The sequence below is a fragment of the Schistocerca serialis genome, chromosome 5 (genome assembly GCF_023864345.2).
Source record: "Schistocerca serialis cubense isolate TAMUIC-IGC-003099 chromosome 5, iqSchSeri2.2, whole genome shotgun sequence".
Taxonomy (NCBI): Eukaryota; Metazoa; Arthropoda; class Insecta; order Orthoptera; family Acrididae; genus Schistocerca; species Schistocerca serialis.
The window spans coordinates 699,267,454-699,284,520 of NC_064642.1; positions in this window are offsets into that span (position 1 = coordinate 699,267,454).

Sequence of the window (17,067 nt, forward strand, 5' to 3'; positions counted from 1 at the left end):
TACGTCACCGGCAGAGTCTTGCTGCAGCTGCACGCAGTCAGCAGACTCCACCGCCACGCCGACCACGCTATGAACATGGTAATACAGAAAACGCCTGCTTTCCTAGCTGCGCATTCTTCAATTTCTTTGCAATGTGCTAGATGCTCATAAAGACGCAAGGCACAATATTCACCGTTTGCCCGCTAAGAGTGTCATATGTTCAGCTTTTTTTTTTTTTTTTTTTTTTTTTAATTCCTTTCTCATTTATTACACCAGGTCAACCCATCTCGTGTAATTTTATTTATATGTTAAATTAGAATGAAGTCATACAATGCTCATGTTAAAAGGCAAATACCAGCGCAGGCACCTTATACACTCCTGGAAATGGGAAAAAGAACACATTGACACCGGTGTGTCAGACCCACCATACTTGCTCCGGACACTGCGAGAGCGCTGTACAAGCAATGATCACACGCACGGCACAGCGGACACACCAGGAACCGCGGTGTTGGCCGTCGAATGGCGCTAGCTGCGCAGCATTTGTGCACCGCCGCCGTCAGTGTCAGCCAGTTTGCCGCGGCATACGGAGCTCCATCGCAGTCTTTAACACTGGTAGCATGCCGCGACAGCGTGGACGTGAACCGTATGTGCAGTTGACGGACTTTGAGCGAGGGCGTATAGTGGGCATGCGGGAGGCCGGGTGGACGTACCGCCGAATTGCTCAACACGTGGGGCGTGAGGTCTCCACAGTACATCGATGTTGTCGCCAGTGGTCGGCGGAAGGTGCACGTGCCCGTCGACCAGGGACCGGACCGCAGCGACGCACGGATGCACGCCAAGACCGTAGGATCCTACGCAGTGCCGTAGGGGACCGCACCGCCACTTCCCAGCAAATTAGGGACACTGTTGCTCCTGGGGTATCTGCGAGGACCATTCGCAACCGTCTCCATGAAGCTGGGCTACGGTCCCGCACACCGTTAGGCCGTCTTCCGCTCACGCCCCAACATCGTGCAGCCCGCCTCCAGTGGTGTCGCGACAGGCGTGAATGGAGGGACGAATGGAGACGTGTCGTCTTCAGCGATGAGAGTCGCTTCTGCCTTGGTGCCAATGATGGTCGTATGCGTGTTTGGCGCCGTGCAGGTGAGCGCCACAATCAGGACTGCATACGACCGAGGCACACAGGGCCAACACCCGGCATCATGGTGTGGGGAGCGATCTCCTACACTGGCCGTACACCACTGGCGATCGTCGAGGGGACACTGAATAGTGCACGGTACATCCAAACCGTCATCGAACCCATCGTTCTACCATTCCTAGACCGGCAAGGGAACGTGCTGTTCCAACAGGACAATGCACGTCCGCATGTATCCCGTGCCACCCAACGTGCTCTAGAAGGTGTAAGTCAACTACCCTGGCCAGCAAGATCTCCGGATCTGTCCCCCATTGAGCATGTTTGGGACTGGATGAAGCGTCGTCTCACGCGGTCTGCACGTCCAGCGCGAACGCTGGTCCAACTGAGGCGCCAGGTGGAAATGGCATGGCAAGCCGTTCCACAGGACTACATCCAGCATCTCTACGATCGTCTCCATGGGAGAATAGCAGCCTGCATTGCTGCGAAAGGTGGATATACACTATACTAGTGCCGACATTGTGCATGCTCTGTTGCCTGTGTCTATGTGCCTGTGGTTCTGTCAGTGTGATCATGTGATGTATCTGACCCCAGGAATGTGTCAATAAAGTTTCCCCTTCCTAGGACAATGAATTCACGGTGTTCTTATTTCAATTTCCAGGAGTGTATAATTCACTTGTTGTGAGCTCTTGGTGTCAATTCAATCCTATTTGTTGTTTTCTCTCGTTTTTTTTTTTTTACACTTTCTACAGTATCTGGTGATACTTTTTTATTTTTGTTTATCATTATTTGAATAATTTATGAGTGAATGTTTAATGAATTTGACAAAATTTCAATAATTATTGCATATGAAGTTTAATGCAATTTCACTGAATAAACCACTTATATGTTGAACAGCACTCCTTGCATTTCATTGATAGAATCTAAATAAATTCACATCTCTTTCTCCCTCCCACACGAGGTATCTTGCAAAACCACTAAAGCATAATGGCAATAATAATGACATAGGTATCACTAATGGATGAGTGGTAGATTAACCAATTATTTCAATTTCAAAGTTACATTAACATTTAATAGCCACAGCATATTTATTAACTGATGTGGAGGACAGTTATTGTTATTTGGAAGATAAACAGGCTTCTTTAACTGAGAAGCAAAACAAGAGATTATTGCAAACTCGGAGTAGCAATCAGGTGCCTAAGCCTGCAATTGTGCTTTAAGCTATGCTTGAGAGTTTTTCTTTGAATTCCGTCTTCAAGCGTGGTTAAGCTACCTAAATCTCTCCTGGCTATATAAATGAAATCAGGCCTTGAGTGTGGTAAGACGTGCCATCACCGACGTGCGGGTAGCGTGACACGTCTTCCGTCTCCACTCTCGCAGACAGACCTCGTCTCACAACAATATTTAGAATCGCGTTCCAATGTTTCGCCCTCAGGTCGATAGCTGTGTGCTTACACAGTGCAAAGAATAGCATTAAGTTGATTATATTGTTTTCAATGTAATGGAGGGTTCTGACACACTCTGACACACTCCTTGCAGCATGTTTAATTTAAGATTAATTTGACCTTTCTGATATATAGATCTGGACAACATCGAAAAAGCATGTTCTGCTGTGGAAAAGGATAGTGACTGGGGTATGGTTTTCAGCACCTTTCGTCGAAAGGCTCAGCTGCTGCCCGCTAATTTCATCAGTACGTTATTTCTGGCTACGACTTTATGACGTATTCTCTCACAGTGATGCTTGTACTCAGTGATCGGTCCAGTACGGCACGCATGTATGTTGATTTATCTGAATTCCAGGGTGATACCATTCCAGGTTACATTCAGTATACGCCTTGCCTATTTTGTGCGAACATGGAAGGCACTGTGTCTTTGGAGGATTTAGTTTGAGGGAATTTTTCTGCTAATACTCTGACAGGATGGCCATATTGTCGTCGTAAGGAAGTGACTCGAGCAATTTCCTATTTGTTGGTCGTTGGTATACAGGTCGAATAGGAGGGGAGCCGGGACACTGCCCTGGATGACCCCATTTTTCTACAGAAGCCATCGTCTCTTTCTGCCCTCCAGCGTCACATAGTTCATTGTCTTCTGTAGCAGGAATTTGGTGACTTTTACAATTTGGTAATCTTGAAGTGAGTCAGACAATTTTTTATGTGCGATTCATGGGTCACTGTGCCGAGTGCAGAGCTTATGTCAACCAATGCTAGTCCAGTTATTTGTCTATTTTCATATCCTTCCTGGCTTGGCTGGTGGAAGGTTTTTCCAGGTCTGAAACCGACATGTTACCGCAGGAGCTTTGCATTCGCAATGACCGCTGTGCTGTTCAGTATCAATAGTTCATAAAGATTGTGTGGGAGACACACGGAGGATATGGGGCAATAGTTCATCGGTCTGCGTCTGTCCCTGGCTTTAACAGTGCTACTGACTTGGTTTTTCTACGTAACTGTGAGACCTTGCAAGTTTTGAGGCAGTGATTTGTAAGCTCCACGATCCACCGTTTGGCTCCAACTCGAAACTGCTTTACCTGTTCCACACATACGTCACCAACCCTATCTAATTTTTTATTTTTTATTGAGTTCAGTCCAAGGTTGAGCTCTTTTAAGGCAAATGGCACAACAAAGATATTAGGTGCTTTCTGTTGTCGTCTATTGATTTAGAAGTTTTGTTTGATCTTCATTTAGGAGAAGTTGGTAGGCACCATGGTTGGGTGATACTTTTTACTGTTGTTTGATTCCCTTAGTACCACAATTGAGTTTCTGACTATGTTAGAGGCCGTTTTACTGCACCAGGTTGTCCTTCCAAGATTTAAATCCACTTCTACTGTCTTTCTTCCTTTGATTCATCTGTGAGGCCTGGGATAAAATATTGACTGCAGCCTCCCAGAATATGTATCTCTGGAAGTATTTTGGAGAATTGGTACGGATCTTCTGTAGTTGTCTCGTAATGGATTGTCCTAATGGCTCTAAGCACTATGGGACTTAACATCTGAGGTCATCAGTCCCCTAGAACTTAGAACTACTTAAACCTGACTAACCTAAGGACATCACACACATTCATGCCCCAGGCAGGATTCGAACCTGCGACCGCAGCAGCCGCGTGGTTCCAGATTGAAGCGCTTAGAACCGCTCGGCCACCGCGGCCGGCACGTAATGGATTGAGTTTACTTAATTTTTCGTCGAAATTTTCAATAAACTCCAGCCTCCTGGTCTTTTTAAGTTGCAGAATCGTATTTTTGTTGGTCTAATAGGCATCGGTAGAGCAAGTTTGCACTGGAGAAGCAGTTGTCAGGGTTGTAATCGTGCTTCCATATTTTTCTACCAAAAGAGCACCGTAAATCTGCCCATTGTTCCTATTGTGGTCGTTGTCATCCGTTTCTTTGTAGCTCTACCTTGCGCTCTGATAATTAAAGTCTGTTATAGAAATTTTGCATTATTGTCTGACTGACCTCCTCAACCTCTACTTGGAAAATATGATTGACCAATGTTCATTAGATGACAAAGGCGTAGAAATTGGAGGAAGAAGAGTAGGGTGTTTGAGGTTTGCTGATGACATGGTCCTTCTAGCCACAGGGGAAAATGAATTACAGGATTTGGTGGGCACCATTGAAACTAACGGAAAAAATATGGAATGAAAATTAACACAAATAAAACAAAAGTATTGGCACTAGGAGGAAATAAGGAAATAAAAATTATGGTGAATGGAGAAATACTAGAACAGGAGCAAAATTTTAAGTATCTTGGAAGCAGGACAGATACCGACTGGAAGTGCACCACAGAAATTAAAACAAGGATAGCAATGGCAAAAGAGGCGTTTTATAAGAAAAGGAGAATTTTCTGCAGCGGTCTGGACAGAGAACTCAGGAAGAGACTCATAAAATGTCTTGTATGGAGTGTTGTTCTATATGGCGCTGAAACATGGACTAAGAGGAAGAAAGCAGAGAAGGGCTGGAGGCTTTTGAGACCCGGACATGGCGGAGGATGGAAAGAATAAGTTGGATGGACAGAGTAAAAAATGAAGAGGTACTGAGAAGAGTGGGAGAGAAAAGACAGTTACTAGATGTAATAAAGAGAAGAAAAAGAAATTGGATTCGGCATATATTAAGAAAGAATGACGGACTGATAAAAACAGTTTTAGAAGGTTATGTAGAAGGGAAAAGGAAGCGAGGAAGGAAGAGATTCCAGATACTGGATGACATGATAAGCGGTAACAACATACAGCAGCCTTAAGAAGGAAGCAATGGATCGCAGAAAATGCAGAGGCAAAGGACCTGCTAATATAGCAGATAACTGATGTTGATGATGACCTCCTCAGGCGATTTGTACACACATGACACGGTGAAGGTGCTGCATTCGATTGTCAGTAGCTCGGTATTGTTGCATTTGCACCTGCCTGTCGATATTTTGTGAAGATTGCGTTGCCGTATATTATAGTGTGGAGTTCGCATGGCTAAACGCATTCCCTCAATTTGTAGTCTTGTTTCTCCTTTGTCTCGGAGTGTTTTACCAAGCGAGGTGGCGCAATGGTTAGCACACTGCATTTGCATTCGGGAGGGCAACGCTTCAAACCTTCGTGTGGCCATTCTGATGTAGGTTTTCGTGATTTCCCGAAATTACTTCAGGCAAATGCCGGGATGGTTACTTTGACAAAGGGCACAGCCGATTTCCTTTCCCATTCTTGCCTAATACGAGCTTTCGCTCCGTCTTTAATGACCTCGTTGTCGACGGGACGTAACCTCCTCCTCCCTCCTCCTCGGTGCGTTTCATGGAGGCACAGTACGTCTCATTTGTGTGTGCAGCAAAGCTCTGGCAGTACTTGTAGTTTATTCCTGGTAATTCCCTCATTTAGTTTTTTTTCCGGCTGTGGAGGGACAAGGGAACAGTCTCCGCGCGTACTGGAGGAAAAAGGAATTTCGGCCACTCCTGGAAACATTGCGATAAAAAGGAGGGTCAATCCCAACTTTAGACGAGGATATAGCTCAATGAACCGCCTGCATAACATGCAAAAGAATACTGGTAAAAAGTGAGCTAATTTGCACCTCGAGATAACACTAGTCAAGTCTAAGATTAGCAAGAACATTTTAAGTTTTGACACTCTATGTAGCTTCCTTTTTTTCTTAATGTTACTCTTTTTCATCGTTCACAATCGAGAGCTTGGATGTTGTGGTTTAAAGTTTCAGATAAATTTACGATCGAAGATCTATGTGTTTCTGGAAATGCTAACCTGTAAAGAATATCGCTGCACTCTTAAGGAAAACTAATACAACGGTTCAGTCGTCATTTTGTGTTAAGACTTTGGCCAGACAGGCTTAACCTTGTAAGCGACTGTTAATTATTCCAATTGGGGACTGGGGACTGATCTGTGTTGAAGATACGCTGAGACAATGACGAAAAGAAATACTGTTTTACACCCATAAATTTAATAAACGAAATTATCCGATGACAACGCTGTTTGCCAATGACCACCTTATTACAGCTGACGCGAGGATACAAATGTTTTATGTATGAAATATAACGACCCCGATCTACAATTTAAAATTTCGAACCAAAAAGTGAAAGTAATGACGTTTAAAGGTGAAGACATGGTCACAATAAAAAGAAATAAAGCCAAAATAGAGAAAATCAATGAATTCGACTTCACAAACGAAAAATACTTACATAAAAAAATTAAAGTACATTTAAGAAACAGATGAGAAAAGAAACCCTAATAAGGTTATCAAAAAAATGGCTTTACCATTGGCATTCGTGGCAGTGAGACCTGTACAAAAACAAAATAACAAGTGGAAATGAACGAAAAATGCAAGACGTGGAAATGAGATTTTCAAGAATGACAGCTTATTTTAGACAATCTGATAAGGAATTCAACGATCAGTCAAGAACTATGACTCATAAGCGTAAATGAACAGGTCGTAGTGTATAAAGATAAATGGAGAAATCATGTGACAAGAATGAGTCGAAGAAGAATGCCTAAAACCTAATGAATTATGGAGCAATAGGGAAAGTGACAATAATTAGATGTAGAAAAATGTGGAGATTCAAAATGAAATAACTATAGGTGTTATCGCCTAAAGTCAGCTCTGGCACGCCAGTCCGGAACGACAGAGAAGACATGGCTTTGAGATGAGGTCAGCCAATCGCACGCTGACCGGCCTCCATCCAGGACGACAACGTGACAGCAGCGGCCCCTACGTGAAGAGAGCATAAGCGCCGTGTCAGACCGGTGGCAGCCAACTTCGATAGCAGCTTCAATGTTAGTGACTTCGTTAGCCGATGCATCGTAGCCTCTATCATTAGCAATCTCTATGTAGCACAGACTGGTGTTTGTCTCTTCTGAAGAAGACTGATTATTTTGCATGTCGCCCTTTGCTTGCGGCTCATCATCGAAGTTAAGTACACTACTGGCCATTAAAATTGATACATCAAGAAGAAATGCAGATGATGAACGGGTATTCATTGGACAAATATATTATACTAGAACTCACATGTGATTGCATTTTCACGCAATTTGGGTGCGTAGATCCTGAGAAGTCAGTACCCAGAACAAACACGTCTGGCCGTAACAACGGCCTTGATACGCCTAGGCATTGAGTCAAACAGAGCTTGGATGGCGTGTACAGGTACAGCTGACCACGCAACTTCAACACGATACCACAGTTCATCAAGAGTAATGACTGGCGTATTGTGACGAGCCAGTTGCTCGGCCACCATTGACCAGAGGTTTTCAATTCGTGAGAGATCTGGAGAAAGTGCTGGCTAGGGCAGCAGTAGAACATTTTCTGTATCCAGTAAGGCCCGTACAGGACCTGCAACATGCGGTCATGCATTATCCTGCTGAAATGTAGGTTTTCGCAGGGATCGAATGAAGGGTAGAGCCACGGGTCGTAACACATCTGAAAAGTAACGTCGCTGTTCAAAGTGCCGTCAATGCGAACAAGAGGTGACCGAGACGTGTAACCAATGGCACCCCATACCATTATGCCAGGTGATACGCCAGTATGGCGATGACGAATACACGCTTCCAATGTGCGTTCACCACAATGTCGCCAAACATGGATGCGACCATCATGATGCTGTGAACAGAACCTGGATTCATCCGAAAAAATTACGTTTTGCCATTCATGCACCCAGGTTCGTCGTTGAGTACACCATCGTAGGCGCTCCTGTCTGTGATGCAGCGTCAACGGTAATCGCAACCATGGTCTCCGAGCTGATAGTCCATGCTGCTGCAAACTTCGTCGAACTGTTCGTGCAGATGGTTGTTGTCTTGCAAAAATCCCCATCTGTTGACTCAGGGATCGAGACGTGGCTGCACGATCCGTTACAGCCATGCGGATAAGATGATTGTCACCTCGACTGCTAGTGATACGAGGCCGTTGGGATCCAGCACGGCGTTCCGTATTGCACTCCTGAACCAACCCATTCCATATTCTGCTAACAGTCATTGGCTCTCGACCAACGCGAGCGGCAATGTCGTGATACGATAAACCGCAATCGCGATAGGATACAATCCGACCTTTATCAAAGTCGGAAACGTGATGGCACGCATTTCTCCTCCTTACACGAGGCATCACAACAGCGTTTCACCAGGCAACGCCGGTCAACTGCTGTTTGTGTATGAGAAATCGGTTGGAAACTTTCCTCATGTCAGCACGTTGTAGGTGTCTCCACCGGCGGCAACCTTGTGTGAATGCTCTGAAAAGCTAATAATTTGCATATCACAGCATCTTCACCCTGTCGGTTAAATTTCGCGTCTGTAGCACGTCATCTTCGTGGTGTAGCAATTATAATGGCCAGTAGTGTATTTGTACTTGTTATAAAAAATTTCATTAATGCGAGTAGTTCTAGACGCTTCAGTCCGGAACCGCGCTGCTGCTACGGGCGCCAGTTCGAATCCTGCCTCGGGCATGAATGTGTGTGACGTCCTTAGGTTAGTTAGGTTTGAGCAGTTTTAAGTTCTACGGGTCTGATGACTTCAGAAGTTAAGTCCCATAGTGCTCAGAGCCATTTGAATACGAGTGGTTTGTTTGCCTAGGGAACCAAGTATGCAGGATTCCTAGTCACAAAAATAGGTAATAGAGATAAGAAGAGACCGTAGCAGTAAATGGCCTATACTTGAGGAAAGAGGAAGGACAACTCATGACAAATGTTTATTTGACAGGTACGCGTAACAGTTGTGTTTATGTATGACGTGTATAGGTATGTATGTAAGCACGTATTTTAATGTCTTTACGTATAGCTGATTCTTATATATTTCACGTACTTGGTGCTGCTGGAAACAGTTATGTATTTGATATTGGGGAACCTTCTTTAAACTTGTGTAGTATTAATATATCTGTCGTATATAATGTTACACAGTAATTATTTTGCCTCGTAACGTTTCGTATAATTTTTATCCATATGTAGATGACTTGAATATGGACTCTTGACAGAAACTAGGTGTCTCAGAATACTTATTAATTACCGTAGCTGTTGATAACTTCACGAAGCCATTCTTTAAGGAATGGAGGGATGAACAGAGCTGTCTTGCGTTCAATGATGAGAGCTAATTCTTTTCTGAAATGGAAGTCTCTGGAAAGATAGGGACAACAGCACGACTAAAGCTAAATAAAGGTTATAGAAATAATTCTAAACGCGTGAAATCTGTGATAACTTCTGATTTTAAAAGGGGCAATCCGTCTATCGACAGAAATGCACTGATCAGCATTATAAAGGAATTCGGACTCGTTAATAAAGCAGCCAAAATAATTAAAGGAACTTAAATACAACATCGAAAGAAAATTTACGGAGAAACTATCAAATCCTTTTGAAACAGAGTCGGGTGTGGCTAAAGGAGATGGTTCCCCACCTCTGCTTCTCAACTTATCATCTGAGACGGTCGTAAGACAATGGAGGAAATCCATCAATACTAAAGCAGTTCAACTAGGAAAAAGTCAAAATTAAATTACCATAGGTCGTCGAGGTTTTTCAGACGACGTAGCGTTTGTTATTAATCACTGGATAGTCCCACAGAACAAATTGGAGAGCTGCAAAAACAAGCAGCCAAAATACGACTACAATAGCATTTGAAAAAAAAAAGAAAAACGGAGTTCATGAAAACTATTAATACGAACATCAAAATCTTAAAATTTATGACAGCGCAGTACCTAAAATAAATTATTTTAAATACTTAGGTGGATGGATAGCCATCTGTATAAGAGAAAAGATGGCAATAGGAAACAAAATACATACGACAGAGTGATGAAAAATAATGCTTCCCAAATTTTTATGTGAAAGCTCTTAAAGCCTTAGAACAAAGTTATTCTTCATGCCTACATGTTTTCAGCCCCTTGACGCTAGTCGGCTCCGAAGTTAGCGTCTAACATTGTGTTGTGTAGTCTTGCGTTTATTGTCATCGATCATGCTCCATACAGTCCCGACATGGTCCCATCCGATTTTCATCTGTTTCCAAAATTTAAAGAACATGTTTGAGACTTTCACTTTGATCGCGAAGAAGCGGTGCAAGCGAAGTTGAGGTTGTGGCTCAGTCAATAAAGTCAAGCATTCTAAAGTAACTGTATCAGAAATTGGTCTCTCGTTGGGAGAAATGTGTTTGTCGCCACAAATAAATCATTAGACATGAAGAATACAGATTTAGAACGTTGATAACGTTTCTTTTATTTAAAAAGGTTTAAGAGTATTATGAATATTTCGGCAAGTCTTCGTAAAATGGCAAGAGCATTCCATACGACAAAAAGCACATATAACAATTCCTTTTGTGTCGGTAAATAAAACTAACAACAATATTCTATCGAAAAGTGTTAAGGATCAGGTACAGTATGCAACAGAAACACTTAAAACGATCAAATTTGGGGAACTCGGAAAACTGGAACAAGTTGATAGAAGACCCTTAAGGAAATTGCAGTGACCTAAAAGTATTAGTAATGCCGAATACTAACTGAGATGAAACTAATAAGTCTATTTGAAAATGGACAAGATAACAGAAGTAATGAGAAAAAGAAAACTACAGTTCTGAGCTCACATAACGAATGGATAATAACAGATTAACCAAGCGAACTTTCAACTTACTAAATGTTTACAAATCCAGATCCACACGACTGAGTGAAACTAACAAAGATAAGAAAGACATTGGAGTTAAAAAAGGTCTGACTGATGACAGAAACAACTTTGTTAGGTTAGTACATAAGTCAGTAGCTTTTTTGTTTTGCATATCGGTATTCCGGTAGCTATGGGTTTATTTATCGATTGTCATTTTTTGTTTGTAGTTCACTGTTGCGATCTGAGTTTATGTACTGTCACTTTGTCATTGGGATATAGTAAGTGGAACTGCGAGTGCCGTGTGAAGAAAGCGGAACATATGCGACATTCTTCTGTTTAGACGGGTGACAACGGCGAGGCAGCCAGAAACATTTCGCCGTGTATGGAGATAATGTCATTCGACAGAGAACGGCAAGAAAATGATTTTCTCGTTTTTAAGGAGGATCGTTTTGACATTAGTGACTCTCCACGTTCAGGACGACATTTGCAATTTTACGAAAGTCGTTTAGACGCATTAATCCACAATGATTCACGTCAGTGTACTCGAGAACTGGCAAATTTGATGAACCGTGATCAGTCCGCCATTGTGTGACATTTGCATCCAAAAGGGAACGTCGTAAAATCTGTCGAATGAGTACCGCATGCTTTAACCCAAAATCACAAACACTTCTCCACACGGAAATCCATTTTATAGCGTCCATAGCTCCACTCACTACGTCCAAATGACAAAGTGACAGTATATAAAATCGGAAAGCAACAGGGAACTACAAACAGGAAATGACAATCGACAAATAAACCCATAGCTACCGTATGTGCATCTCTTATCATCAACTGCTCTTGAACAACGCCGAACATTCCTGTCCTGTATCATTACTGGTGACGAGAAATGTTGTCTTTATATTAACATCAGGAAAATAAAGTAATGGTTGAGCCCAAACAAAGCAGCAATTCCCCATACAAAGACCTTGCACGCATCCACAAAGAATAAAGTTATGCATCTGGTGGAACAGTGACGATGTGGTGTACTGCGAATTGCTTCCCCGAGTTGTAACCATCACTGTTGACCGTTATCAACAGGACGCCTTGCAGGCACAGTCGAAGAACAGCAACCTGGAAGACTGCATGAAGTAAGCTACGGCACGATAACGCCCGCCCGCATTCGGCTAGACCGACAAGAAACACTACAGAAGTTAGGTTTGGAAATCATTCCGCGCCATCTTATGCACCTTACCTTTTGCCGTCACATTCTCGGCTTTTCGGCTCTCTGTCGAACAACGTTCCAGGAACTTCCTTGTCGTATAAAGATGCGTCCAAACATGGTTCGCTCTTTGCCTCAAAGTTAGGTGATTTCTACATTCGCGGAATCGAAAAGTTACCCAGCGTTAGCAGACCATCAATGGTGAAGGAGAATGGATGTCTCAAAAGAAAGTGTGTATTTGAAGAGCTCTCTGCGTATGTGCAACAAATTGGAGGAGAGGAAGACGGGGGGACGTTCACAACTTGTTTGACCCTTAGGAATTCAGTCGGCATAGAGTTCTTCTCAGGAGCGAATGGAGCGCTCTGTGGGTGATAATTTAGAAAAACGGTGATTCTGAGTGTAGGACGGAGAAAATTTTGGAGTGATCGTGGACTGCGTTATGTAAATGATTCTCCGGGTGTTCTCCTTATCCGAGCAGACCGGCTTAATACTGGCCAAAACGAAATCTGGGCGTCCAAGGTGATCAGCAGCGGGTGAATCCGCGGAGAGTGTAAACCGGTCTATTCGTGGCGATGCTAACTTCTCCATTCGTAAGGATGCAAATTCTTTGAACGTGCATAGATCATCTCTGCACCGAATTCCGCAAAAATACCTTAAACTGCACCCTTACAAAATCCGACTGATGCAAGAACTAAAACCTCAGTATGCCAGGCATAGGCTGCAGTTCGTTACTGATGTGGCAGAGTGCTGTCCATTTAATATCTTGTTTCCTGACGAGGCTCATTTTCACCTGAACCGTAGAGTCAATAACCAAACTTGCTACTACCAGAGTGTAACGAATCCTAAACAGAAGCAAGAGAAACCTCTTTGCTTGCCTGAAGTTACTGCAAGGGCTGCGTTGTCGGCACGAGGAATAACTGGCCCGAACGTTTTCGAGGCGAGAGCTGTCGCGCAGTTACAATGAAATCGGATCATTATGTGACGATATTAAATGACATTTTTGCGCCTGAAAATTTCAAAACTTTCTTGGTTATAACCAGAAAATATGGTTTCAGCAAGACGGAGCCACAGTACAGACATCCAATGCGTCTATACAGCGAGTTCCTGTTATTTTCCCTGCAAAATTGATCTCTAGGAAGAGTGACATAAATTGGACCCCTGAAGTTCAAATTTAAGTCCCATGGATTTTTTCATATGAGGGTATCTCAAATCTAAAGTGTATGGCAGTAATCCGACGTCTCTGGAGCAACTGAAAAAAATATCCCTAGCGAAATGGGAGCCATCTCAGTGTCTACATGCCGAGCCGCCATGCAAAATTTTGGTCTTCCTTTAAATGAATGCTTTAGGCGTACTGGGACTGGATTTAAATGATATTATTTTTAAGAAGTAAATTCCTAAGCTGTATATTTCAATAATAAAAACAAAATTTTGTCAGCAGAATTAGTAACGGTAACACCACTTATCTTGAACAACAGTCGCTGCTAACATTATATCTTTGCGAGGAATTTTTGATAAGATATGACCGTGGGATAACCTAATGGAAACATATAAATCAAACTGGGTATCGTTTTCGAAACGCCAGCCTAATTAGGCATTCTTATGTCTAGCAATACAAAATACAATAAAGCAGAAGGCAATGCTAAGGCTACCCTAACTTTCTTTGACACACAAACTAAATTCTTTATTTATATTTGTTCACACTACAACACAGTAATCTAACCTCACAAATAAATGTATTGCTAACGTGGAAGTCAAACAAACAAATCGCCAATGAGATAGTAAACAGAAACATATGCCTCTCAACATCACGTTCCTTAAATTAACTAGATACAGCAGTTTATAGAACAAACTCACATGAAACTAGTAGCAATACCAAACAGGGACGAGCATGAAATGATTCTAATTTAAATCAGAGGTTCTGTTAATGATCATACTCTATAAATTCACTGCTTAATACAGGGTCTCTAATCCTGTCTATTGAACAACTTGCATTAGAATAGCCAACACAGAAAATATTTCTTTCAAAAATGGTTCAAATGGCTCTGAGCACTATGCGACTTAACTTCTGAGGTCATCAGTCGCCTAGAACTTAGAACTAATTAAACCTAACTAACCTAAGGACATCACACACATCCATGCCCGAGGCAGGATTCGAACCTGCGACCGTAGCTGTCCCGCGGTTCCGGACTGAGCGCCTAGAACCGCTAGACCACCGCGGCCGGCAATTTTCTTTCTTAAGCTCGGTTTGAGGCAATTAAACGGAGTGCAAATCTCGCTACACTGGCTCTGAAGGAGCTTTTGCATCGCTTCATTATTAATTATGCAAAGCATAACAAATTGTAACTCTTTAAATAAGAAATGTGCTTTGATAAGCAGTCTTTTAACCTACTCAAAATATAATTGGATATGCTAATGTCAACATAACATTAAATGTAAGTTCAAACCATTTATCATGAAATGAACACCGATAAAAGTTTGAAATCCTGATTAAAGCGGATAAATGCAACAATTAATAATCTTCAAAGAACGAGTTGCCACTAGCGTGCCAACCGCACCTTTCCCACTCCGCCAGGCTACTTCCGTAGCTGGGGACTTCCCCACATCCTTTACATTCAACCCTATGTTCCCTAAGTAAGGACCAAGTTATTTACAGTACATTATATAACGATCATTCCAGTAGTTATTTAAATCCACAAGCACAGTTTAAATAACATCGTTCAAAAGTTCACATAACTAAAATATGTATATTTAGTGAAAGAATTTTTATGAGAGATGCAACATACTACATAAGCAACATTACAAATTGACATATACACTCCTGGAAATTGAAATAAGAACACCGTGAATTCATTGTCCCAGGAAGAGGAAACTTTATTGACACATTCCTGGGGTCAGATACATCACATGATCACACTGACAGAACCACAGGCACATAGACACAGGCAACAGAGCATGCACAATGTCGGCACTAGTACAGTGTATATCCACCTTTCGCAGCAATGCAGGCTGCTATTCTCCCATGGAGACGATCGTAGAGATGCTGGATGTAGTCCTGTGGAACGGCTTGCCATGCCATTTCCACCTGGCGCCTCAGTTGGACCAGCGTTCGTGCTGGACGTGCAGACCGCGTGAGGCGACGCTTCATCCAGTCCCAAACATGCTCAATGGGGGACAGATCCGGAGATCTTGCTGGCCAGGGTAGTTGACTTACACCTTCTAGAGCACGTTGGGTGGCACGGGATACATGCGGACGTGCATTGTCCTGTTGGAACAGCAAGTTCCCTTGCCGGTCTAGGAATGGTAGAACGATGGGTTCGATGACGGTTTGGATGTACCGTGCACTATTCAGTGTCCCCTCGACGATCACCAGTGGTGTACGGCCAGTGTAGGAGATCGCTCCCCACACCATGATGCCGGGTGTTGGCCCTGTGTGCCTCGGTCGTATGCAGTCCTGATTGTGGCGCTCACCTGCACGGCGCCAAACACGCATACGACCATCATTGGCACCAAGGCAGAAGCGACTCTCATCGCTGAAGACGACACGTCTCCATTCGTCCCTCCATTCACGCCTGTCGCGACACCACTGGAGGCGGGCTGCACGATGTTGGGGCGTGAGCGGAAGACGGCCTAACGGTGTGCGGGACCGTAGCCCAGCTTCATGGAGACGGTTGCGAATGGTCCTCGCCGATACCCCAGGAGCAACAGTGTCCCTAATTTGCTGGGAAGTGGCGGTGCGGTCCCCTACGGCACTGCGTAGGATCCTACGGTCTTGGCGTGCATCCGTGCGTCGCTGCGGTCCGGTCCCAGGTCGACGGGCACGTGCACCTTCCGCCGACCACTAGTGACAACATCGATGTACTGTGGAGACCTCACGCCCCACGTGTTGAGCAATTCGGCGGTACGTCCACCCGCCCTCCTGCATGCCCACTATACGCCCTCGCTCAAAGTCCGTCAACTGCACATACGGTTCACGTCCACGCTGTCGCGGCATGCTACCGGTGTTAAAGACTGCGATGGAGCTCCGTATGCCACGGCAAACTGGCTGACACTGACGGCGGCGGTGCACAAATGCTGCGCAGCTAGCGCTATTCGACGGCCAACACCGCGGTTCCTGGTGTGTCCGCTGTGCCGTGCGTGTGATCATTGCTTGTACAGCCCTCTCGCAGTGTCCGGAGCAAGTATGGTGGGTCTGACACACCGGTGTCAATGTGTTCTTTTTTCCATTTCCAGGAGTGTAGATATCGATACAGACACATAATAGGTCGAAAGTAGGTGTTACAAATGCAGCCTCTAGTTTATTCTGACACATCAAACATAAACTTTCTATACAGACATCCTCTATTATTGATGAGTGAAGTCTCTGTTATGTGTATCTGTCGTTTTATTAAACTCACGGGAAAATCGCTGTGAACTTATACACTAACCTAATAGAAAAGCAACACAGACAGCACTGACCGAGGTGACGCACTCGGGAGGAAGACGGACAATCAGATTCAGATTTTCCGTGATTTCTCTAAATCATTTCGGGCAAATGCCGGAATGGTTCCTCTGAAAGGTCACCGTCAATTTTCTACCCCATCTTTGACACAATCCGAGCTTGTGCTCCATCTCTAATGACCTCGAAGTTGACGGGCGCTTATACACAACGTTCCTTCGTTCCTTTAAACAGACGATGGGATTTCAAGAAAGAAACAGGTCCGCATGTGGAAGGAAGTGGACCGAGGAAGAAA